The sequence below is a fragment of the Ornithodoros turicata genome, chromosome 1, assembly GCF_037126465.1.
Source record: "Ornithodoros turicata isolate Travis chromosome 1, ASM3712646v1, whole genome shotgun sequence".
NCBI classification, from domain to species: Eukaryota; Metazoa; Arthropoda; class Arachnida; order Ixodida; family Argasidae; genus Ornithodoros; species Ornithodoros turicata.
Window position 1 is genome coordinate 120903301 of NC_088201.1, and position 25728 is coordinate 120929028.

Here is a 25728-nt window from a genome sequence, read left to right on the forward strand (position 1 = left end):
CCGTCAAATAGGGGTCACTCTAAAAAAAAAAAAAGCGATATTTGGGCGCTTGTATCTCAAAAACCTCAGTCTCGATTTTCTTCAAACCTAGCACATGTCTAGAACGATATATATTCTCCTCCTAAACCGGAAATGAAGGGTTTTTTTCCTAGCACAACCAAAACTACAACGCGTCAAAGTTGGAGACCCGGACAGCTATCTTCCTTGCAGACTATCGCAGCGCTGCTGACCTTCGTTGCCCAGCAAACCCTTTTCCTTTTATTCTCCTTCCTCTTCACTTTTTTTGCAACATTCTCTTGGTTCTGCGCAGCTTATTTTGACAACTTTCCTCCAACTTTCTCACGCGAAAGTTAATATGCGTCGGCAACTACTTTGTTGTCCCAGCGAACCGACCACCCATGGTCGGAGCCGACGAACATTGCCTGCCACTAACAAGATTAGCGTTGTCATCATTTCCGGCTTTGGACGTTCACACTAAAGGCTGAGACGAAAAAGTGAGTGTGTGCTGGGTCTTGGTACATCTGATTGCTACCAAGGCTAGGTGTAGGATGCCCCCAAGGTCTTGTTCCTGGGCGCCGGGCGTCAGAGACTCTCGTTTACTTTACTTTGGCTGTTTCACACTCGTCTGCTTTCACCCTTGCCCACTATACACACACGTCACAGTGGTTCTGCAATCATTATTCACTGAGTTTACAAATTTCGCATCCCCAGCGTTGTTTTTGCTTCATGCTGTGTCTGAGCCATGAGCGCGAAGTACAGTAAGGACCTTTGCCTTCAACGGACACCATAAATTCCGCGACCACAATGGTCTCGAAACTGAGTACTAGAATCGAAAAGACGAAGCTTCTTCGCTTGGACAGCTCGAAGCTAGAGGTGCTCCACGCCGCGAAGGAGGAGGAGTGGGCCGCACTGCGACCACTACCTGGAATCCAATCTTCCCACCAGTGGTCAAAGGAGGTGAACGCGAGTGGTCAAGCCGTTTCGAAGATGTCAAGAACTGCTTGATAGTATAGACTGTACTAAGCCTGTACTGTACTGTAAGCATTACGAGGCTCTACTGTGTGCTGTACGAGCTACAAGGGAAATTCCCATCGCCTGCTTTTTTGTTTTTCGCCTTCGGTGCCATGGAGAATCAACGGTGCCCTTACCAGCAAAGCCACAGTCAGTGTAAATAAATACAGTAAATGATTCACGTAAACTGCTTGAATTAACTCGTTAAATAAACACCACTTGGCGACTGTTTTCTCTTGCACGCACGTAAGGCTCACGAGCTTACAGCACCCTCGCTTTCATCACATTTTACGACACTTGTTGAGTAGTGCTGAGAGGTAGTGCAGCAACCGTTTTCGTGTCCTTCTACGGTTTTTATGCTGCTCACCGTTACATTACTGCCAGAAGAGGGCAGAAAACAGGCAAACGCATGCATTTCTTGACTTTTTCTTGCCTGTACTTTTTCCGTCTTTTTCATACGTTGTGCCTCAGTGTTAGAAAACATGAGGGGTACGCTAACGTACAGAGCACACGTTCACCCTTCACAGCATCCGTACACCGCAAACAGGCATAAAGTCTGCTTGCGGCATACTGAGAATCATGATTCCATCGTAAACTGATATTGGCGTTACCTGCCCGGTCTCCAACTTTGACGCGTTGTAGTTTTCGTTGTGCTAGGAAAAAACCCTCCATTTCTCGTTTACTAGGAGAACATATATCCATCAACACATGTGCTAAGTTTGAAGAAAATCGAGACTGGGTTTTTTGAGATACAAGCGCCCAAATATCGCTTTTTTTCGAGAGTGACCCCTATTTGACGGCCCCGTTCAGAAAAGTAACTTTGTTCACAGCTGCAAATTTGTTACCAAATTGTAGCCCAAGCTTTGCTCTATGCAGTGGTATCCGGCATATCTCTCTACCTTGTATAGAATGGGCACGGCGCAGCGAGGAAGGTGAGTAAATTCTGATTTAAAGAGCAAGTTTGGCCATTTTTGACTAAAAATCTAAAAAATATTTTCTTGTTTTGTTTACGCCTTCCGAGCGGTCGCATACCTGTCGTAATCCACAAAAAAATTCAATGCTTTGCACGCTTCCTTTGGCGAGTTATAAAATCCCAAAAACGCTTCATCTGAAAACTCTTTTCCCGGGTCATTTTCTTTCCGAATTTTTTACTCGCGAGTGCAAACACTTAGAGCCAAAATATTTGTCATTTCATTCCTGCCGGGCGCTGGGCTACAACATATATTTTTTCAGAAAAAATCGGCGGCGGTCGCCGGACCGCCTTGCCTGAGTTGAAATGGAATCACCCAGCTATGTTTTTGACCTCCCGAATCTTGATGAACGGGATTAATTACTGTATCCTTTTGAAATTCGTGGTTGCTCCTTGAAAACAGCTGACAAGTTATTTATAGAGAGAAAAAAAAAGGGGGGAACTGGTGTACGGAAGAGGGGAGCAAAGAAATGGGGGGGGGGGGGACGTTTCGCGCAAAGGTTCTTCTTCAGAAGAGCCTCTTTCTGAAGAAGAGCCTTCGCTCGAAACGCTCTGCCCCCCTCTTCGGTACACCAGTTCCCCCTTTTTTTTTCTCTCTGTGTACTGTGTGCGTTGAAGTAAATGTCAACATAAATACTGTAAATATTAATGTTGGTAATTGACATGGTAACTTCTCTGTATATACATGTCATGATGCTGAGGCATTGGTAAATAAGCCTGTCTTTCCCATTCCATTAGCGGTTTTATGTACATGCAGTGCTCGAGTTTTTTTAAACCTTTAAAGGGACTATCGCATCCGGAGACATGGGTAGGAAATGGTTACGAGAATGGTTGGCATCATTCGCCAATTCATTTCATCAATTATCTTGGCTAGAAAATGTTCCTGTAATAAATAAACGAGTTTTTTCGATCAGCGAAACATAGGATGACGTCACTGTGACGAAGGCTTCAACAGGACCAATGCGAGGTCGGCGCACCGCCGGCGCCGCTCCCCCATTTTCTCTCGGGGATATCGTCTGCTTTGTACATATGGCGTCGTGCATGTCTCTGTGTATGAAACAACCAATTTCCTCGAAAGTGCTGTGAGTTTCGCTCAGTGGTGAAATTGCAACATGTCTTCGAGTTCGGGAACACGTTGTAATGTTCCTGGCTGTAAAAAATCGTCTGGTGCGAACCCAGAATTGACATTTCACGGGGCCAAGGACAGAGACACGAAACGAAAGTGGGAAGCAGCAATCGCCGGCAGTCTTCCTGTCGTGGCAGAGGAACTGCATGTTCGGCACGTTTGTTCCTCGCATTTTGCCGACGAGGCGTACGTGGAATCGGACTTATTGCAATTCCGTATGGGACTGTCAGCCAAACGAAAGAGACTAAAGCCCGATGCTGTGCCCACATTGTTCGATGAGCAAATGGAAACCACCGACGTGCCGGATGAGCAGGTAAGCATTTGTTTTCGATTCATTTCGAATGAAGCCCTACAAAAGTGTGGTGTAGTGATATAATAGCTCACGAAGTGCCTCCATGTAGGCGATCGGGATCTAGGTGACTAAATGTAAACACATTACACTCGGAGTGTAATCACGTACAATAAAGGGGAGAGTATATCCTACCAGATGTCGGTTGTGCTGTTCGGCGTATATAACAAAAAGTACGTACGGAAGTACATTTTTTCACGCTCTATCCGCCGATTTCAGCCATTTGTTTCTGCAAATGCGCGCCAGAAAAAGTACACATGAAACACCGCGACCGGCAGTGATGTACCAGACACTCCTAGCCCCCACCAGCACCCTACGTATTTTTTTTTTTTTTTTGGCGACATCCCTCTATAACTTGCATTATTCAGATTCACTGTTTCTCCTGTGTCTTTCTTTGCTCATATAACCCAGCATTTTTGTGAACTATAGCAACGTCATTTTTGTGAGCTAGTGAGAGCAAAGGAGGCAGCTTTCCAACAGAATAACAATTAGGCATTACAGTTTTATGCATCATGTCCCACATCAGGTGCTCAATTGCTGTCACAGGTGGAGAGAAGCGGCTTGATGGAATCTGCTTCAGGTGGTGAGTACAAGAAACTTCCATTAGGGAAGTCCGTGTTGTACGGTCAATGAAATGTGAATTCTGATTTACACTGAATGTTCATGTTGTGAAACCGGCAGCGTATGCAGGAGTATCAGCCTCTAGAGGTGGTGCAAGTGGGAGTTCAGTTCTGCAGCACATGACAGCCACATCATCAGAGGATGGTATGCTTTCCAGTTCACCTATCACAGCTCAAACAATAAGACTGTAAATTATGTACCAAAAAAGAACTGTAAAAACAGACATGGTGGTGGCAGAGTTTTGCCTGAGGGTGACACTCTAGCATCTTACAATATAGGGTACACATATTTTGAAAGGTGGATGCAAATAGTCCACCACCCATCTAGCAAGTCACGTTTTGCACTCAGTCCGATGAAAAAATGTGCCACACCTGAAACTTTTGTCCAGCACTAAGTGTAGCTGAGCCTACAGCTATGCAGCTTGTCTCAAGAAAATACAGTAATCAATAATGTGCCCATGATGACAATATTCATACTATACAATATATACTACAATACATATACTGACAATATATATATACTGTGTGTTTGCTTAATTTTTTAAGTTCTCGTCCTGGATGAGCTGCCCCTTCAGCCTTTGGTTCCATACCAGACTGTCAGCCAATATGGCTTTTTGTACACTTTGGTGCCACAGAAACAACGCTTGAAGGGTGGAAAGACGGTAAATAAGAAAACACAGACAGCTGTTCCCACTGCAACACTTGGTAATGATGCTTCAAAATGTATTGTGCTTCACAAATATGTTTGTGTTTCTTATGCAGTGTAACTATACGTAATGAATACTTTGGTTGCTTCCGTCATATTGCCTAACTGGTCAGGTGGAGAATTCCGTCATGAGTATATGAAGTTATAAGCCAAAACACTGTTGCACTTATTATAAAGAAGCAGTAGTGACATTAAACCAAATTAACTGCTGTGTAAGCTTTCAAAGAACTTTGTGAGAAACATGAGCTCAACGTGCATTCGTTTCATCCTTTTTCAACCATGTATGTTTTTCACTTGTGTGTATGCAGCCACTCAAACAGGCATCCTCATGCCAAGCAGGGGAACTCAGACAGCTGTAACCTTCCCACCCACTGGTGCACTCTCCTTTACATCCTCACAAGTTGCAGCAGAGTGTCCAGAAACCAGTGGAGACAAAGGCGCAGCTGTTTCTTTAGCAGAGGCTTTGCTGCCACATGATGACGCAGCACAGCTTTGTGTTGTCCCACTGGAGCATGCTAGCCTTTCGACGTCACCGCCTGGTGGCCGTACCTCTACTCCAGTGCCTGTGGACTTAGACACGACGTATGTGTGCACATGGTATGGGCAGTATTTTCTTTTTCAACATGTATTCAGCTTTGTTGTTATTTCTGGGAACTTTGTTTGGATTGGTGTACATAAAAATGATACTGTGGCATTGTCTCAGCAGAGATGAAAAGCGCCTGTGATGAAGGCAAATTAATCTGTTTCACTTGTGCGTACAGCCCACCCGACCCAAAGGATGTGACATTCCAGTTGTCTGAAACCGCAGAAAGCTCAGACACTGAAGAGTAAGCTTGAGATCATGAGGTAAATAGAAACTTTGAGAATTTGTTTTCTTTTCTTGCAGTGAAGGAGACAAGATGTTGCAACCACGAGGGCTTTCAAAATCTCGTGGGCATCAAACGTAAGTGAAATATTTTGAAATATTTCTCAAAGCTTGTTCAAGGCGCTGGTAGCATAATAATCTAAGAATTAAAAATTTTGGTTGGCTTTCCAGACCAAATCCAGATGAGCGATGTTTCCTGGTGGCAGAATCCAGTTTGAAAGAGCTGCTAACCCAGTGCCCCTATTGTGGGACCGATGATGTCGACATCAACACCACAACAAGGGGGACATGCTTGAAAGCTGTCATGCGTTGCAAGTTGTGGGAGGGAACGGTCGTGGCACAGCCAACCTTGGCTGGGGGGCCGACCTCTGGGGAACGTCCTGGTCTGCTCTGCAATCCTCTTCTCAGCTGTGAACATCTCAAAAGCGTTTAGGATGTTTGAGCTTATGAAGATGGCAACACTTACAATGTCTCAGTACTTTCGAACGCAGAAGGAGCACCTCTTTCCTGCTGTGAATGATGTGAGTCCTGTGACGTGACGTATGACTTTGCTGTGACATGCCACACAGAGTGGGATAAAAGGGGCACGTGATATGTTTGCGTTGAGTGTATGGCCCTGATTTTTCCTGCTGCTTAGATTATTGGCTGTGCCTTGAGTTCCGTCAGCAAATAGTCAAAGTAAAAAGTAGAAAGAACAACTATTTTTCTGTGATTGTGCTATGATCGTATAGTAAGAACCTCCTTTGGAGGTGCTTCAATCAATTGCAAATGCAATGCTGTAGGGCAGGCAGTCTAGTACGGTTTTGGCTTTACCACTATTTCTCTGACAATCATGGGTCATCTACCATGTGTACCCAGGGTTCCTCAATTTGCACTCATCCGAAAATGTTTTTAGGTCTACCTCATGAGACAAGCAGAGATCCTTGACCAGCTTCGGCCACTGCCCCTGACCCTTGCCGGGGATGGCAGGTGCGACTCACCCGGCCACACTGCATTGTATGGCACCTACACGCTTCTGGAGACTGCAGCCAACCGTATCGTGCACTTCGAGTTGGTTAAGGTACCTCAAGTTGTTTTGTGGACACCAGAAAAGTTTTGTGACAAAAGTTATCATGGATAAAAAAGCACCTACAATAGAAGAGCTTGGTCATGTTACATTCTAATTTGGGAATTCAAAAGTGACTCGCTTTTGCCTAATTGTCTAATGTGAAGTGTGGATACAGCAGGCTGTAGTAGGACGAGACTAAAGTGCCCCCAGGCAAAACTTAGAATGCACATATGAAATGCTACATTCAGTGACCATCACTTATTTTAGTGCAATAGCATGGACGACAGGAAAGACTGTCTATAAATCAAGCTTAGTCAAAACGATTAATTACTATCTATTACAGAGTATTCACTCGTAATGAAATTACTCACAAATTGCTTGGAAAAATTAATAAATTACTTGCCGCATTACTCACAAAAGTATCTCATTAATAGTATGGCAATTCGTTGTAGTGCCTCACATAGAATGTCTGACCCTGACCTTTCCTCCTATGCAGTCTACTGAGGTCAGCAGCAGCAATGCAATGGAAGCCTATGGTTTACAGAAATGCCTCGCCTTTCTCGAGGTACATGACATGACTGTGGACACATTGGTCACTGACCGCCATTCTGGCATCAAAGCCATGCTAAGGCGACTGTGCCCACACATAAAGCACAGATTTGATGTGTGGCATGTTGTCAAAGGTGAGTGGTGTAATTTTCTGGAGGGAGTTTTATGTCACACGTGATAACATCCAACAGGAGTCAAGAAAAAGCTCTTGGCTCTCAGTCGCTCAACGAAACACCAAGTTGTGCAGCTCTGGATTGATAGCTTGACGAGACATGCTTATTGGTGTCCGCGTACAAGCGGGGATGATGGGGACCTATGTCTTGCAAAGTGGGTGTCAGCAGTTAACCACATTGTTGACATCCATGAGCACGACAACCTATTGTACCCGATTTGCTACCACGGCGCACTTTCTGAACCACGACAATGGCTCAGAGAAGGTAAATACTGACATTTTGCAGTTTGTAAAACATTATATACAGAGTAGCGAAGTAATAAAAGTTTTCCTTACTGACACTTATGGGTGAAATACACCACAAATTCCAAAATCTTACAACAAAATTAACACAATTGAAAACAGAAAAAAAAAATATGTTGCACACCTTATACTGCAGCCTCATTCCCATTCTCTGATCCACGATCTCGGTGGTGGTAAGATCTTGAGTATTATTTATCTCTTATTCTTTACGCAGTAAATTCTTTCTTCTGCCTTCAGCAAGGGGACAAGAGAGACCAATTGGTTTAAAATTTACTAAAATAAAATGTGAACATAGGCACACACAATGATCCTTCCTTGCATCAAGTAATTATTGTGAGTACTGTGTGCCAATAAGGATAAACTTTTATATGTGGCTCTCCTGTATTCATATTAATGTATCGGTAGTTGTTATTGAAAGCCCTTAACTTTACACGATTCACAGAAATCTCGCAGAAGTGATGATTTTTTGCAGACCACAGGCGAATTTCCCCATTCATTATCATTAACTTATTTGTTGTTGTTGTTGCAGACCACACGTTTTGTTGTGGTATTGCAAATAATTTTACTTTTTTAAAATTATGTAACCTAGAATTCTTTGCTGTGCCCTATGGAATGTGTCATTCTCACCAAACAATTAAAGAAAAAGCAGTTGCAACAGAGCAAGTAGAGATGATCTACAACCCCTGCCCATGCGTGCAAGAGCACCTCACAGCTAGTGATCAGGCAGGCATGGGCCTGTCTGACTGCCTACCTGCTTGGCTGGAAGCCATGGTTGGTGGGTGTTTTTGCATCTCTCTGGCATAAGCAAAGGTGTTAAAAATGCGAAACTCAAATACCAAATATGAGCACAGCAGATGCATGGCACTATGCCTGGAGAATAGTGTCAATGACTTTTAGTATCTGAGAGATAACTAGATTATTTTCTGTTGAGAAACTGTTTGTCTATCAGTTGTGAACTTTTATACGCACTAAGAAATCCAGCACATGCCCCTTTTTTATTTCTTTTTTGCATGTAGACAACTGCAGATTATCAGTTTTTCGTTCGCAGTATATTTGAAATTATCACTGCAGAAACGTAGGGGCTGTAACCTTTCAGTGTACATGATGAACATTTCAAGCACCTAACAACACACAATTGTAGACACAGAGACGTACAGGCGAGTCCAGGACATCCTGTTGTCACCTGCACTCCTGAAGGATATCCCATTCCTGTCCTCACAAGAGCAGACATATGGATTGGAGGCCTTTCACAGTGTCCTCATCCACTTCCTGCCGAAGTCCTACGCTTTTTCTGACGAGGGGATGGTGCCTAGGTATGAAGCGTATGGACCCACGAGCTAGGAGCCAAGTCCAGCACGGTGACAAAGGGTATAATAAGAATGTAATGTAGTCCACTTGTAGGACACAGTTGGCGATCATCCACTTCAACGAGAATGCAGACCGTGTCCAGTTGGAGAGGGAAGGCGCGAAGCAGTACCGTCTCAAGGCGTTGAAGGTTAAGAAGACGTGGGTGGCTGTACCTCTGAAGGAGAGTGCTAGCTATGGTATGTGCTGGTTGCATGCATCATGAATGAATCTATGTTGCAGTCGTTGAGTTTTAGTTTTATTTATTTGCCAACAAATTACCACACTGCCCAGTTACACCAACGCTGGGTAACTTTGAACCGAGATCAAGGGTTGCTAAAACGTAAAGTTAACACACAATTCTTTCTTTACAAATGCTAGATGGTCATGTGATGAACGTTTCAGTGACAATGACTCTTTTTAGTGATGAACAGTTATGTGTTAAATTCAAGTTAAGGGACCAGAGATCTCGGTTGAAATGTAAATTGACGTTGGTGAAACCGTGCCTTCGCAACTTTCAGACAAGTGAGATAGGAGTAATATGGGAAAGGAACCTTCCTGAAATCCACTGTACATGTTACAAATATTGAGTTCCACAGTGAGATCAAATATTCAAATCTAGTATTAATGTCAGATCATTGGGCAAGGAATATCCCTCTGTCCATAAACACTTTGCTTCACCATTACCTATTTTTGAATTATTCAGCTGTGAGTGTCTCATCAAACATCCCATTCAATGGGGAGCAGGGCAATTTTCAGTGCATTGATCAGATAGTTTTCGTGCCAACTCCCATCTTCTTATTGGATAGGTTATCTATCAGCCTTAATTGCTGAGGTGCTGACACGCATTCAGGAGCACAGAAGGGAGTCTGGAGCTGTGGCAGCTCTGCCAACGCGGTCATCAACATATGGTGAGAGGCCAAGCCTTACAGAAGCAATCGTGAAGCATCAGGCAAGGTTTGTGCACACTTTTCCTACCATATATTGCTCACGTACTGTCATGGCTTGATGTTGTTATATATTGTGAATTTTTATTTTTAGGTTCCAGAAAAGAGGATCCCACCTGCATCACACACTGAACGTTGAAACTAAGCTAAAAAAAGGCCCTTTTCAGGGCCACCACAAGGTTTATGCAGAGACAAGCGTTGCGTTATGAACCCACCAAAGTGCACATTATTGTTTTTGGTCCAGCTGCATACACTTTTCTGAACTGTGTTGCTGATTCAAGTGAACTGCTTTTTTTAAATTCCTTCTGTGGCTATTAATAGCATCTAATGAACTATATGCGCACCTGTGTGACTTTTATTGGAATTCCAGTTACAATTTCAGCGCACAGAGGACACACTAAGGATTCAAGAATATGGTGGTATCGGGCTCCGATATGCATATGATGGTAAGTTTTTTATCTTTGTCTTAAATTTGTGTTTTTACTTTTTTCAGCACATCGAGCTCGCACTGCTCGTATGGAAGAAAAGAACTTGTTACCATCCTGTCAACATGAACCATAATGCCAGCTCCCTACATAGCAACTGAAAATATAGCAAGAATGAGGAAATAAAATGTACTAAATACAATCAGTTCTTGTTCGAAATGTTTAATATATGTATCAGGTTCAGAAAGCTTCCATATACACAAAATTGTGGCTATACATACACCGGCAATAACTCTACCCTCCATTTAGAAATAAAACATAAATCTAGGCTAAAGGAAAAAAAAGCATAAGCTTTTTTTTCTTTGTAAACATAGGTGAAAAACATCGTACAAAACAAACCTCGCTATGGTGAAGCTGGATAGACTATTCAAAATGTGTATTGCACCAGTACTTGTCCTCATTGTGGTTTGTACTTCCAAATGATTCTCAATGAAAATTGTTTACACATTCCAGTATGCGACCTAAGTCTGTACACTGCTCTTGAAGTGAAACAAAGGGTCCAAACCTTCGGAACTGTGCATGTACATATATGACGTACAGTATGACCTGCTCAATAATTTGTGACTTCGCTCTGCAACATTTCTTCACCATATGTGGTTATGGAAAGCAAACATCATGGAGGTGAAAGATGGAAGTCACTGAAAAGGTTAGCCAGCTGTAGGACCCAAACCCACATCTTCTGGATTACTGTGACTGGTTTGTCCCTTCAGATGACGCACCCTGGAAGTCGCTGAGAAGGCGTGTTAGCTCAATTGGTAGAGCCCTGGACCGGTAATCCAGAAGATGTGGGTTCGAGTCCTACAGCTGGCTAACCTTTTCAGTGACTTCCATCTTTCATCGTTAATTTCTTAGGCAACTTGAGGCCTTGTATGTGATTGTCCCTTCTATGTTGTTCCAGCCTCAGAACATCAGTTCTCTCATGATCATGGAGGTTTTGATTGTGTATACAGTTACATCTTCTAATAGCAAAGCACTTACATGAACATGCGCAAACAACAATGGCACTGATGAGTCCTAAAATGAAAGCGTATATAATTAAAGCTCTAACGTGTCCAGAAATTATATTTAAAGCGAGCGACAAAAGAGAAACGACCGCCACTTTTCAGCTACTTCACTAAGAAACAGGTGCTGCTAGTGAAGCAGTACCTGTTTTTTCAGTAAGAAACAGGTAATGCTTCCACTAGCAGCTCCAGTTTCTTGGTGAGGTAGCTCAAAAGTAGCACTCGTTTTAGATAAAACCTCTGGACACGTTAATTAGAGCAAACACCCTGCTGCACGAGCTGAATTTGAAAGGTGTTATGAAAAGTGAAGTATGTTACAATATATGACACATGGGAGATATGCCTGGTGTTACTCGTAGTATCCCGTATATGAAACTGACGGGAACAACGTCCTGATTCTTCGAACAGCACATCCTGGAATCTGCCTTCGGTTTCTTATCCCAAGGTATCCATGGATCCATGTTGTGAACGCGCAATACGCGCTGTATCGGAGACGTCTGTGTGAAACAATAATAAAGGAGACAAAATATTGATTTGCTTGACTAAGAGCAGCAAACGTTTAGTAACACACATCCATGTGCTGGAAACGAAAGTGGCACGAAATCAGGACATTTACGACGTATGAGAAGTTATAGACACAGTACCTATTGTCAGATGGCTCGAGAACACGCATGCGACGGTCATCGCGGCAAAACACTGGTGCATAAACAACCAGGAGCTCCCTCCGCAGACAAATGTCATTGAAGAGTGGGTGATCGGTGATGCAATTGACCCCGGCACCCTCACAGACAGCCGACACCCGATCAACAGAACTGCAGCACCGGCGTTCATCGGGTTCCACTGGACTGCAGCGAGTGCAGAGGCATCTGTCATTTCCAAGTGGACAAATGTCAAAATGCTTAACAGTGCACAATCATCATGAGATATGATATGATCGGGATATGGCGTACCTGAAAGTGTCGTCGCTATCGGACGGCTCGCTTTCACTGGCTGCACCTTCACCTGCAGCACGACCTGCAGCAGGGTCAAGTGGTAGAGGGTCTGTGGAATAAGGGTCGTCGTCGAGCACAATTTCTTCGGAGCTGTAGTCCTGAGAATCGCTTGGAAGCGACGCGACGTCACATTCGTATTCCGACGATTCCGACATTACGCTTGGTGTCTGCTGGCCGCCTCGCATCCAGATGCCCCGCGGCCCCACCGATCAGCTGTGCGGGAAGAAGCGATCTCGTTGGCGCTGTTGAGCGTGACGTTATCAAGGCGTTGTGGAGAGACGGTGGAGAGGGACCTCATTATGCGTCGTCTGCTCTCTCGATGTATTTCATTAGATTGCTCAGCATGTACGCGACCTATTTACTTGGGGTTTTCGCTGCCCTTGTCAGAGGGCACTGAGAAATATTGTGGTACTGAAGTTTCGGAATCGACCGAGATGGATGCGATAGTCTCTTTAAGTGTCACATAGTTCTGTATGATAGAAAGAGAATTTCCAGGTAAAGCTAAATAATAAAACAGTATTTATGAAGTGCATCTGTTGTTCAAAACTGTCTTTAGAGAACAACTGAAATCATCGTCCACAGAAAACTTACATGGCTGTACATTGTGCTGAGCATAACTGGGTAAATTACTTTCAAAATGTAATTAAATTACATTATTCATTACTCCAGTCAGAATGTAATTAAGCAACGTTATACTCATCAGTGGAGCTACAGTTATCGCGTATAAATAATGGCACTACAAAGTCACCCTATTGAAAAAACCCATATCGAATAAATACGGGTCCCATATATATGGCATTATTGAACATGGGGTTATGTGTCATATGGACATATGAGTTATATAGACCATACGGGGTCCTCATATGGCCCGTATGAGCCATACGAGAATCTCCATATCCAACAATCCCGTATAAATGTGTCCCATACAATTCTCATGTGACCCATAGACCCACATGATTGTGTGAGCCACAACGGAATTATGAGACGGCTTATACGGGGCACAGAGAGCATAAGGTTATGTACCACGTTGAAGAAGCCGCTGGTCGGGTAACGGTCGTATGACGATACGGAGTGAAGGTTATACAGGGTTGACACATAGTGGGGAACCAAAATCCACCTACACACAAAGCACCAAAGGGGAGGATACATCGTGAAAGCAGTACAGACCTTAGAAAAATGTACGTATGATACGCTGAGTATAATTACGCGAACATAGTGGCAAAAGAACCAGGAAACTTTTCTCTGTTATCCAGTTTATTTGGCTTGTTACATTCAAGGGCACGGTTGTAAAAGCTTGCACTGCCATGAAGCAGACATTGGAGTTGCATGGGTGAAGTGCACACCCTACCTGTTTCGCAGGAAACACAACTCAGTAAAAATCTTTGCAATGACCTGTAGCTTAACTTACTTTGTTTTTTAAGATCTCAGCGACGTGTGTGTTCATTTCCTACGTCGGGAGTGCGACAGCCCATTTGTCTTGTGCACAGAAACAAGTCTGTCAAAAGCGTCTGAAATTCAATGATTCCACATTTGTAACAGGCCAATGAAGCATCACATGTGACATCTTCACCAGATGTTAAGTGACGATATCGGTTAACGACTACGGCAACGACCACACTGAGTTCAGCATAAGGTAACAGGACTCAAGAGGGGTAGCAATCACACTGAGTGCATAAAGTAATAGGAACCCACACGCTAGGAATGTTACCAAGCAAACCGTGCATGAATCATGGCACAGCAGCCTCACAACTAACCTTCCATTCACGAAATCCAACGGCTTCTGGTCGTATCTTCCAAGGCGTACAAACAGAGAAACATGTCCAGACATCACTAGCAAGGCACAAACACACAGTCAGAACAGCCCGAGCCACCAACGCCACCCCGAAACAACCAGAACAGGAACGACGACAACACGCGACCGCTCACCTCCGGTGCTCCAACGTCGACTGAGAGCAGTGGCGGATGCAGAGCAGGCTCCAACAGCTTCCCATAGAGCCCATAGTTTGAGATAATTCACACAACACTGGGCACACGACCAATGAGAGTGCAACGTTGTAGAAATTATGCAATGCCAGTCGGCCAATCAGGAGCCTTAACTTTGGCTGACCTTTCGACCGGTTCTGGCTACCATCGACTTCTACCGGATTTCACGCCTACCGCCGTTACCCGATATTCAAAGTAACTGAAGCTTCTTTTGGCTAAAAGAAATATTTATTTGACACAAAGCACTGATTCAAAGATCTGATACATGGGGGCACTGTGAATATAAAGTCCACTGCGTTGCTGGCGCACTGTAATCAAGTTCGAACTTGAAGCAAAACGAACACAGCTCTCGAAATCCAACGGGGCCCGCGCTTGTTCTTCACTCCCCAACCGCTCCAACTCACGAAGCATTCCAGTTCCGGAGTTGATAGACTGTTCGTGGGATAATAGTCGTGTCCAGGAACAGCACAACACACGTTGAATCACATCGACGCATGAATAAACCAGCGAACACTACTACAAACTGTTCTGCCGATTGACATCACCGAAACACGGAACACAAGAGGACGCCTTGCCGGCCGATTTTATGATGAGCATCTTCTTTCGTTGATTGCAGAGCGGAAGGCACTTGTGTGGCACGTAATCGTAATCCTGTCTTTGTTGTGAGGCCTCAAAATCCAACGGCGCCCGAACGCGTTCTTCACTCTCCAACCGCTCCAACCCACGAAGCATTCCAGTTCCGTAGTTTGTAGACTGTACGTGGGATAATAGTCGTGTTCAGGAACAGCACGTCACGCGTAGAATCACAAACTGTTCTGCCGATTGACATCACCGAAACACGGAACACAAGACGACGGACGCCGTGGCGACCGATGCGAGCTATTTCGAAACTACGCTGAAACGGCCGCCGGGACGCTGCACACACATGCGCGCATACAAAATGCGATTTCAAAACGTTGTCGACCAATCGGAGCGCGCACACAGTCTGGGCCAATGAGCTTGCAACGTTGTAGATTGGCGCAGTGGTACATACTCTACAGCCGCATCCTCGGTTACCTGAGGAGGACTGTGCAGAGTGTGGCGTCGGGGGCGCCACTGTCGCGGCGCTCTTCGTGCTATATCAAGAGAACGGAAATCGGCGCGAGCACGACAACAATGCTATCGGAAAGAGGACGTTTTCCCGAGACCTCATTCACCTTCCTACGCCAAGAAACACCCAATATCGAAAAAAATGCCCCGCGCCCCATATATAAGGAAACCGCCGTTGCCACGGGATCCTAACTAGAGAACGGAGAGAGATAAAAAGGTGTCACAAGTTCCTACATCTTGCCCGCTTTGAGTACGTGTGCCCGTCAGAGGGAGGTTCGGATCTGCCGTGGGGTTCGAACCCAAACACTGAGACAAATGTCGCGGAACGGGGGTCGGCGTCAGGAATTTTCGGAATGACGCCCTAACAGCTGGGAATTGACCGGTGGTCCGAATTGGAAACTTGTAGTGCAGGGTACGGAGCATGCACACACAAAATTTCGGGTAAATCGGGCGTTAGGTAAGCAAGTTACAGCACTGAACAGCGGGAAGCGTTTCGGGGCGTCGTCACCCAGACACGCCGGCGTCAAAAAACTACAAAGCCAATATCTTATCTTGGAGAACGAAACTTTGCGGGCCTATAAGACAAACTCGATTGAAAAGAGCGCGTCGAGACCTTCAAAACTATGTTACACACGACTATGTAGCTGCAACTGGGGCGGTTTTAGGAAAATGCGGCCGCCCGTCACATCTATTGTGAGGAGTGCAAACACGGAAACCGGTAACTGGAGAGCCGCTAAAGTTACAGAGCTGCGGTCAATTTTGTCACGTTTGGTACGTCATGTAGAGTACGTTACAAAAAAATGAGCATCGTCGGACGTGAGCTTCCTTCCTAAAAAGGACCCCAAAGTTTGCAAAAAGAGCGTCGCGAACGCGTCTTCACCCACAATTTCCGAACCGCTAAAGACCGGACCGCGGTGTGATTTGGCCGATCATAGAACTATTCGAGACCTATTTGGACGCAAATTTTGGCGTGAATCCGACAAACGCCGCGGGAGTGACGGCGCTCCGAATGTGTCGTATATGTGCTGATGGAAGCAAAAAATTTTCACATTTGTCGGCTACCGTTAGGATTTCTCAGAAACTTTAGGCGTGCTCGTGAAGGGGGAGGAATGTGGAATCCGTCACAACAAATAGCGTCTTGATAGGACCATTTTAGGCCTCTATATTAGACGCACTACCACATCAAGCGACACCACCGTCAGTCGAAGGAGACTCACTACTGCCACGAACCACTAGGGTCCCCAAGAGTCTTGAGCAGGCTATCCGTGTACTCCAGATAAATACCTGAAGAATCGATATTTTGAGTACGGGAACAGGTTAGAAAGCAGGACAAATCCTTGTTAGGGTATAACTAATTGTATTCTCAGCAAAAAGCGACATCATCCAACCTGACCTAACCTAGTCATGTGTGTCAACTCACGTGTCGTTCGGAGCGTGTATCCTATTTCTGCATCGTTTCCGTCCGTCCGTTACTATTTAGTCCCTAACACAGGAACGTAGCAGTGAGTTTGTTTATCTGCACGTTCCTCCAGGGCAGTGACACACATTTGGTTCGCGCAATCCATTTTTATAAGGTAAGTGCGTGACGCAATTAAGTGGCCCATTTCAAAAACTAGTTTGGCATAATTGTACCCATAACTATGTGGCAGAATCAACGTTTCGAATTATGTGTCATGTGTGATTCCTGTCCCCCATACTATCCTAATGTGCATCATACGGCCCCATATGTGTACTATTGCTGTCACATACGACGTCGTATGGAACCCATATTGCTGCCACATCACTTCATATGGGTGAAAGATATGTGATATACGGCCCCATATCACTTCATACGAGGCCCACATAAGTATCATATTGACTCCATATGACTCCGTACGGTACCCATAAGAATGCCATATTGCCTACATATGACTTCATACGCGGTCCATATGTATAAATATAGGACCCATACGAATCTGTACGGGAACCAATTACAGCAAGCCTCAGGGTCAGGATATAGAAATCGTGGAAACTTATATTATAAAAACATGGTCCAACATCGTAAAGCAGAACATGCAATGTAATTCTTCTAAAAGGTGTACAGTTACCACTTTAACACGTGACAAAACGATCCTTCTGTATACCGGCTGATTTCGACCATTTTTCGAGCAAAACTTCGCAAAAATAAGTGGCACGTACACTAAAATTTTGGTTTAGACATGATACTTCCTGAAAAATATCACACTCGCGAAACTAGCTGAGCCCATTAGCGAACAACTGAGGGCGTGAAATTTAAGAGTTTTACTGTATGCAGTAAAGCTCGCGTTTTACAGCGCAAATTGACATGTTGGTGATAACTTTCTTCTGAATTAAACATTCTCATATCCTTCAGTTCATACTCGTAACCGATCACTATATATATAGTTTTTCGTCATCGCAACAGAACGGTGTAGAAATCTCGTTTTTAGTTATAGTTTTGTCGAACATGATGTCAGGAGGGTGTGAAGATTTCTTGGACGGTTAAAAAAAGAAAAAGACTGTCGCCAGATGTGTCAAAAACTAATTTGTGCTGTCGTAGTATGAAGCACGCCAAATTTAGGCATCTTCTAAGGGTTGTGCAGAAAGCCGTTAAGAAATCTGTGATTGAAAATAACAAGAACAAAAAGAAAAATGCAAGGCGCCCAGCAAAGTGTTGCTTTTACTTCCGGAATTGGCGTCGACGGTGAGGCAGAATAAAACTAATTTCAAAGCTCCTCTTTCTTCCCCCTCTTCCCCCCCCCCTCCCCACCATCGCCACTCTGACAAACTTGGTTTCCCGCAGCTACGAGCATCAGCTCGCTGCACGTAGCGGGTCTCATAATGCGCGTTGATTTGCACATGCTGCTCATACCTTCTCTTCCGGTGCTCAGTTGATTTCTCGTAACGCTATGATTCGACCTCGCCATGGATTTGCGTTGCTCGTACTACTCCTAACCTTGCTCGTACGGCTCATTACGCTTCTCATGCAGCGCGTAAAGCTGCTGGTACGGCTCCTTGCGCCTCTCGTAGATCTCGTAAAGCCGCTTATATTGCACGTTAGCTTTCACATACTGCTCATGAGTTTGCACATTTATGGTTCTATGGTTTTTTTCAGCAGGGCAGCCCCTTAAAGTTTACCCTGCCCGTACTTGGGTCGCTGACGCCATATTACCAAGTAATCAGTCAGCTCATGACGCTTCGCTGTGTTCCCAGCGCGACATAGACGAAATTGCTAAAACGTGCACTCCAGACCTATAAAGTGCACCCTGCCGGTAGTTGGGTCGCTGGCGCCATATCACCAAGTAGTCAGTCAGATCAGGACACTTCGTTGTGTTCCCAGCGCGACATAGACGAAATTGCTAAAAACGTTACACCAGCCCCTTAAAGTTCACCCTGCCGGTAGTGGGGTCGCTGGCACCATATCACCAAGTAATCAGTCAGCTCAGGACGCTTCGTTGTGTTCCCAGCGCGACATAGACGAAATTGCTAAAATGTGCACACTAGACCTATAAAGTGCAGAATGCCGGTAGTTGTGTCGCTGGCACCATATCACCAAGTAATCAGTTAGCTCAGGACACTTCGTTGTGTTCACAGCGCGACATACACGAAATTGCTAAAAACGGACCACACCCGCCCTTTGAAGTGCACACTGCCAGTAATTGGGTCGCTGGCGCCATATCACCAAGTAATCAGTCAGCTCATGACGCTGCGCTGTGTTCCCAGCGCGACAAGAGACGAAATTGTTAAAAACGTGCACATCACACCGTTAAAGCGTACCCTGCCGGTAGTTGGATCGCTGGCGCAATATCACCAAGTAATGAGTCAGCTCAGGACACTTCGTTGTGTCCCCAACGCGACATAGACAGAATTGTTAAAACATGCACACGAGTCCTTTAATGTGTGCACTGGCAGGAGTTGGGTCGCTAGCACCATATCACCAAGTAGTCAGTCAGCTCAGGACACTTCGTTGGTTTCCCAGCGCGACATACACGAAATTGCTAAAAACATTACACGAGCCCCTCAAAGTTCACCCTGCCCGTACTTGGGTCGCTGGCGCCATATCACCAAGTACTCAGTCAGCTCATGACGCTTCGCTGTGTTCCCAGCGCGACGTAGACGAAATTGCTAAAACGTGCACACCAGACCTTTAAAGTTCACCCTGCAGGTAGTGGGGTCGCTGGCGCCATATCACCAAGTAATAAGTGAGCGCAGGACACCTCGTTGTGTTCCCAGCTCGACATAGACCAAATTGCTCAAACCTGCACACCAGACCTTTAAAGTGCACCCTCCCGGTAGTTGGGTCCCTGGCGCCATATCACCAAGTAATCAGTCAGCTCAGGACGCTTCGTTGTGTTCCCAGCGAGACATACACGAAATTGCTAAAAACGTTACACGAGCCCCTCAAAGTTCACCCTGCCCGTACTTGGGTCGCTGGCGCCATATCACCAAGTACTCAGTCAGCTCATGACGCTTCGCTGTGTTCCCAGCGCGACGTAGACGAAATTGCTAAAACGTGCACACCAGACCTTTAAAGTTCACCCTGCAGGTAGTGGGGTCGCTGGCGCCATATCACCAAGTAATAAGTGAGCGCAGGACACCTCGTTGTGTTCCCAGCTCGACATAGACCAAATTGCTAAAACGTGCACACCAGACCTTTAAAGTGCACCCTGCCGGTAGTTGGGTCGCTGGCGCCATATCACCAACTAATCAGTCAGCTCAGGACGCTTCGTTGTGTTCCCAGCGAGATATAGACGAAATTGCTAAAACGTGCGCACCAGACCTATAAAGTGCACCCTGCCGGTACTTGGGTCGCTGGCGTCATATCACGAAGTAATCAGTCAGCTCAGGACGCTTCGTTCTCTTCCCAGCGCGACATAAACGAAATTGCTCAAACCTGCACACCAGACCTTTAAAGTGCACCCTCCCGGTAGTTGGGTCGCTGGAGCCATATCTCCAAGTAATCAGTCAGCTCCGGACGCTTCGCTGTGGTCCCAGCGCGACATAGACGAATTTGCTAAAAAACAAAACAAATGTAGAACAGACGACACAGCAAAAAGGACTCGACAAAATGATTGGGATTGCGTTATGCTAATTTTTTTTTTGTGTGTGTCTCTCTGGTTCTGCATTTTTGTGAACATGTGCCATGTTGCCGGCACCCTTGCCATCTTTTCACGAAAACAGCCTCAGACAGAAAAATGCAGACAAAAGAGTAGAGAATTCAAACTTAACATAACAAGAGAGAACAAAGATGGGGACACAGGGAGCTTTAGAGTCTTGGCACATATGCGGTGACACTTCGGTTTGTAACAAAAACCATGGCCCCTCCCCGAACAATACTCCCATCTCCGTAAATAGCGACCGGTTGTGCAATCTCTCATTCAGTTTGGCACTGATGATGTCCGTCGCATGACGGACGAAACGTCTGATCCATAACTTAAAAACCCGAGACTAGGGAAAAAAAAAAAAAAGACAACACAGACAAGGTCCCCTAGTCTAGTTTTTGTCCCCTCCCTGTTGAAAAAAACCATACAGCCGTCTGTATGAGCAATGACATGGAGCTCATATATGTGTTTATTGTATGAGCAATCATATCAGCTTCTATGGGCATGGACGAGCATGTATGAGCTGTATGAGCATGTATGAACTGTATGAGCATGTATGAGCTATGTGAGCACGCTCATACAGCCGATGAGCATTCTCATACAGCGTATTCATGTACATGAATGCTCATGAACCGTCTGACCAAACGTGCAACATGCGTGACTAAGCTAAAATGACAACACGTGATTACAAAATACCGGTTTATTCAGGTACTGGCGCAACGTAGGTCCCTCGGAAAGCTTGCCAAATGCTTTTTGATGAGCTTTTTCCGTTTCTGTACAGGCGCCTTTGATGTCGATGGTTTACCTTCTTCTGCATATATGACGAAGGTATCTGCCGAAAAAGAAAGACCAAAATTAGAATTGCGCTTAATTTCTGCGCCTAGGAGTATTCCAATTCCCACAACTTATACAACCGTATGGGTTCATGCTGAAATGGAAATGATTAGGGCCTGTTTCTCATCCCAGCGCATAGATCACACCTTCAAAGCATTAAGTTGTATTTAGTCAGTCAGAATAACGCACGAGGTCATGTTGCCGATTAAAATTGAACGTAACCTTCCTCTTATGCTGGTGACGTCCAATGATTGAACGTAACCTTCCTCTAATGCTGGTGACGTCCAATGAACGCGGTTCTCAAACACCTCAGCATGTTTGCGCAGTGCTTGCAAAACTGAGTGCATGTACTTGTTCGCTGGCCACTACAGCAAGAGGTTAATGACACAGGGTGTTTGTGGCTTCCTTGACTTTGGGGCATCCAAACATACACTTTTGTAGAGCATGCTAACGTGCGATTTCGGTGCGCCCTACAGCACGTAGCCACAAAATTTTGGCAGAAGAATTTAGTCCGCGACTTTTTTAAACACTTTATACACACATGTAAAGGCTATCAGCGAACGCTTTGCACAAAGAGTCACAAAAAGCAAGAATATGGCAGTTGCAGACAGCTAACCCGACAGACATAACGAATGATAACGGAAAAACCGGACTGCAACGTAGCTGTAATGCGCACACGCCTCCCACGGCTTCCTTAGGGTGTACCCTGTTACCCACTCTTAATAATAAAACTTTTGAAATCGACGCTAAGAAATCCACCCTTCAAATTCCAATCCTTTGAAATCCAAATGGGTCAAAGCTGTCAAAATAAGTCACATAAGTCAACTTGCCTCAGGTGGTAATGACACTGAGCTGTAAATGCCCCATTGAGTCACAGTCCATGAGTCACAGTGCACCATCTTGGCGAGAAGTGTTTTGTCACAATGGGTCTATGCAGTCCAGTGTTAAGCATGGTTTTACGTGAAGAAATCAGTGTTTAAGGTCACACTCCAGAATAACGAGTCTTTACGCAATTCTGTGTCGTATTCAGCATGTATCTCTCAATTATTCATTAATTTAATTAGGTTACAGGCGTAAATAACTACGCGTATAAATACTAGGAAAACAACGCTTCAGTGGTTCAGACGTTCGGCTACCATTGGGGACGAGGCTATTTGAGAAAATGGAGTAACGACGGAGCCGTATGGTGTTGCGGGATGTGCTGCATAAAAAGGATAATCACTGCAAGCTCTTATAAAGCATATGTTTCTTCTGCCGATTTCGTCAGGTATTTTTCAGACGTGTAACGACTTGGTGTACTAACACGGGAGTGCAACTCATGAAGGAATTCATGGGTGAAGTGACATTCACGCAGTCGTAGCTGTTTTGAAAAGGAAATAGGGTAGCGAGAAATGTCCAGAATGAGCAACATATAAAACGTACCGCAAAACTGCTGTGTCGACCATTTGTCACGACGGTAACCACGTAAACATCGTGTAAACGTCTCTTGCGTTCCTCGGCCTCAGCCTACGAAGAACCGCTAATGTTATATTTAATAAGAGCTGCGAAAAGTGGTTCAGCAAGGTAAAACTGTGCCGGGAACACCGTCCCATGAGGGAGGTGTTTAATCAAATCACAGTGAAAAATAGCAAAGGACTGTTACTGGTCATGTAGACAGCAGATCTCGTTCAGAAACACATCAATGGATTGTATAAATAGTCTTCCTGTCAATGGACAACTGATATTTTCCTCCCGTCTATACTGAGCAATGTTGACCCAGAGCTTGGTTTTTGGATGCCACAAAACACTTCTCGCCAAGATGGTGCACTGTAACTCATGGACTGTGACTCAATGGGGCATTTACAGCTCAGTGTCATTACCACCTGAGGCAAGTTGACTCTCTCAGATACTGTCACTGCAGTGCTGTAGAAGACCCAGAGTATATTCTGTGTCATTGTCCACACTACCAAGTTTTCCGAACTTCCATTTTCAGACCTCTCAATAATCTGAACTCCTGCCCCTCTATCTAAAATTGCTTAGCCTATGACTAAATCGAGCCCACGAATGCCTGCTCTCAAAGCTCTTTTGGCAATTTTGGACTCCATTATTTCATTATTTAGGACATTATTTCCTTCCTAACACCACAAGACGCTATGGGGTAGAGTATCGCCCCAGGCAATGAAACTCCCCGTCCATCTCAAAATAAAGTTGATGAACAACTTCTGCGAGGTGGTTTAAACCACTCTTATAACTACATGTTATATAGACAAAATACAGAAACCGACACTGAAGATTTTTGTTTAAGTTTAATTTCTACAAGCTTTCGCGTGGAGGTTCACGCTTCCTCAGGTAGGACCTGAGGAAGCGTGGACCTCCACGCGAAACCTTTTACAAATTAAACTTAAACAAAAATCTTCAGTGTCGGTTTCTCTATTTTGTTTATGTGATCTACAGGACTTGACTTCCCTCTTCGTATACACTTCAACTACATGTTATGTGTAACCTAGGAATGCTGGTATATGGGTGGAGTGGCTAGTTTGCCACAGTACCACAAATAGGAACACAAATGGCTGATAAATCTGCTACAGAATCTGGGCCAAGACGATGAGCACTTCAAAACATCACAGTTTTTAGTACGATGCAGAGGAAGATAGAGTAGAGTACCCTCAAATTTTGTACTACTTTTTCTGAATTACTGAGTTGTAATTATGCTGCAGCTACATAGGCAGCAGTTCAAATGGTAGTCACAATTGCCAAAACTTCATGCTAGCACTCAATTCTTTTTACAAACTTTGGTTTGTGATGTGATGAATGTTTCGGTGACTTCCATAGACCCGGTTTCACCAACTCTGGCTAACTGAACCAATATCAAGGGTTGCCGATTCTTGAACTTAACAGACACTTCTTTTTTTTCCATCGGTGATGTGGTGAATATTTCAGTAATAACCCCTTTAGTGAAACAGATAGTTTAATGACCGTTCATCTTAGTTCAGATGCTGAAAAGGTTGGTGAAACTGCGTCATTATGTAGCCTTTGTGTTCTGGTGCTGTGCAATGGTTTTTCGAGGGATTCAAACTACAAAAAAGGTTAATAATAATTTTAAAAAATTATTGGCATACCTACCTACATACATGATCCGGACAGCACGAAAGAAACTCAACAGAATATAAATGTCATCATGACGGCTTTCGTAAAGGTTATTCGTGTGAAAGTCAGTTACTTGGTTTCACTTACGATTTGCATCGCGCTCTTGACGAAAATAAACTAGAAGACACTGTATTTATTGATTTTTCAAAGGGTTTTGATCGCGTCCCCCTAGACTGTTACTTTATAAACTCTTTTTGTGTAATATTGATCCGAAGGTCTTAATGTGTATAGAGCAATTTTTAACTAACCGTGTTCAGTTTACCACTGCTAATGACTCGCATTCTGATCGGTCCAGCGAACGCTCGGGCGTCCCTCAGGGCAGTGTTCTTGGACCACTTTTATTTTTAATCTACATAAACGACCTCCCGTGTCATTTGTCTTCTTCAGTTAGGTTGTATGCAGATGACTGCGTCATTTACAAAAAAATAGTGGATTCCGTTGACCAGGTCGCTTTGCAGGCTGACCTTGACAATCTCCAAGTTTGGTGCAATACCTGGTTGATGCAGCTTAATCACTCAAAGTACATGCATGTCTGTTTTTCCCGAAAACTCACCCCACAGCGTCACTTGTACCAGATTGCCGACATCGCCCTCAGCACAGGTTTTGGATACAAGTACCTTGGAGTACATTTTACAAGCGACCTAAACTGGAAATTTCATGTCCATCACATATCATCCGGAGCTAATAGGGCCCTTGGTTACCTTAAGCGCCACCTAAGGCCGGCACCTAGTAAGGTCAAACGAATGGCTTACGAGGCATTTGTAAGACCGACATTAGAATTTGCAGCGGCTGTCTGGAGCCCCTGTCAGTCGATTCTTATCACCGAGCTGGAAGCTATTCAAAGTAGAGCCGTCAGGTTCATCATATAAAATTATTCTCGATTCACATGTGTCACCGCTCTCAAAAAAGATAATGGTATCCAAACATTAGAAACACGGATGAAAATAGCCCGGCTGTGTCTCTTACATCATCTTTATTATTCTCGATATTACGAAATTGACATTAGTTTGCTTCCTCCGCCTCATCGACTTGCGCGTATTCATCATGCATGTTATATTACCTGCCCTAGGGCTCGAACCGCTACATCCATTAAATCACCCATCCCATTG

General features: G+C 44.6%; 1 long non-coding RNA gene across 1 annotated transcript; it reads left to right on the forward strand.

Moving 5' to 3' along the window:
• The first annotated feature begins 5542 nt into the window (after positions 1-5542).
• LOC135368498 (uncharacterized) lies at positions 5543-5960 on the forward strand. Its single transcript, XR_010414801.1, has 3 exons — positions 5543-5609; positions 5669-5725; positions 5819-5960. It is a non-coding gene; the product is annotated as an uncharacterized LOC135368498 (long non-coding RNA).
• Positions 5961-25728: the final 19768 nt, after the last annotated feature.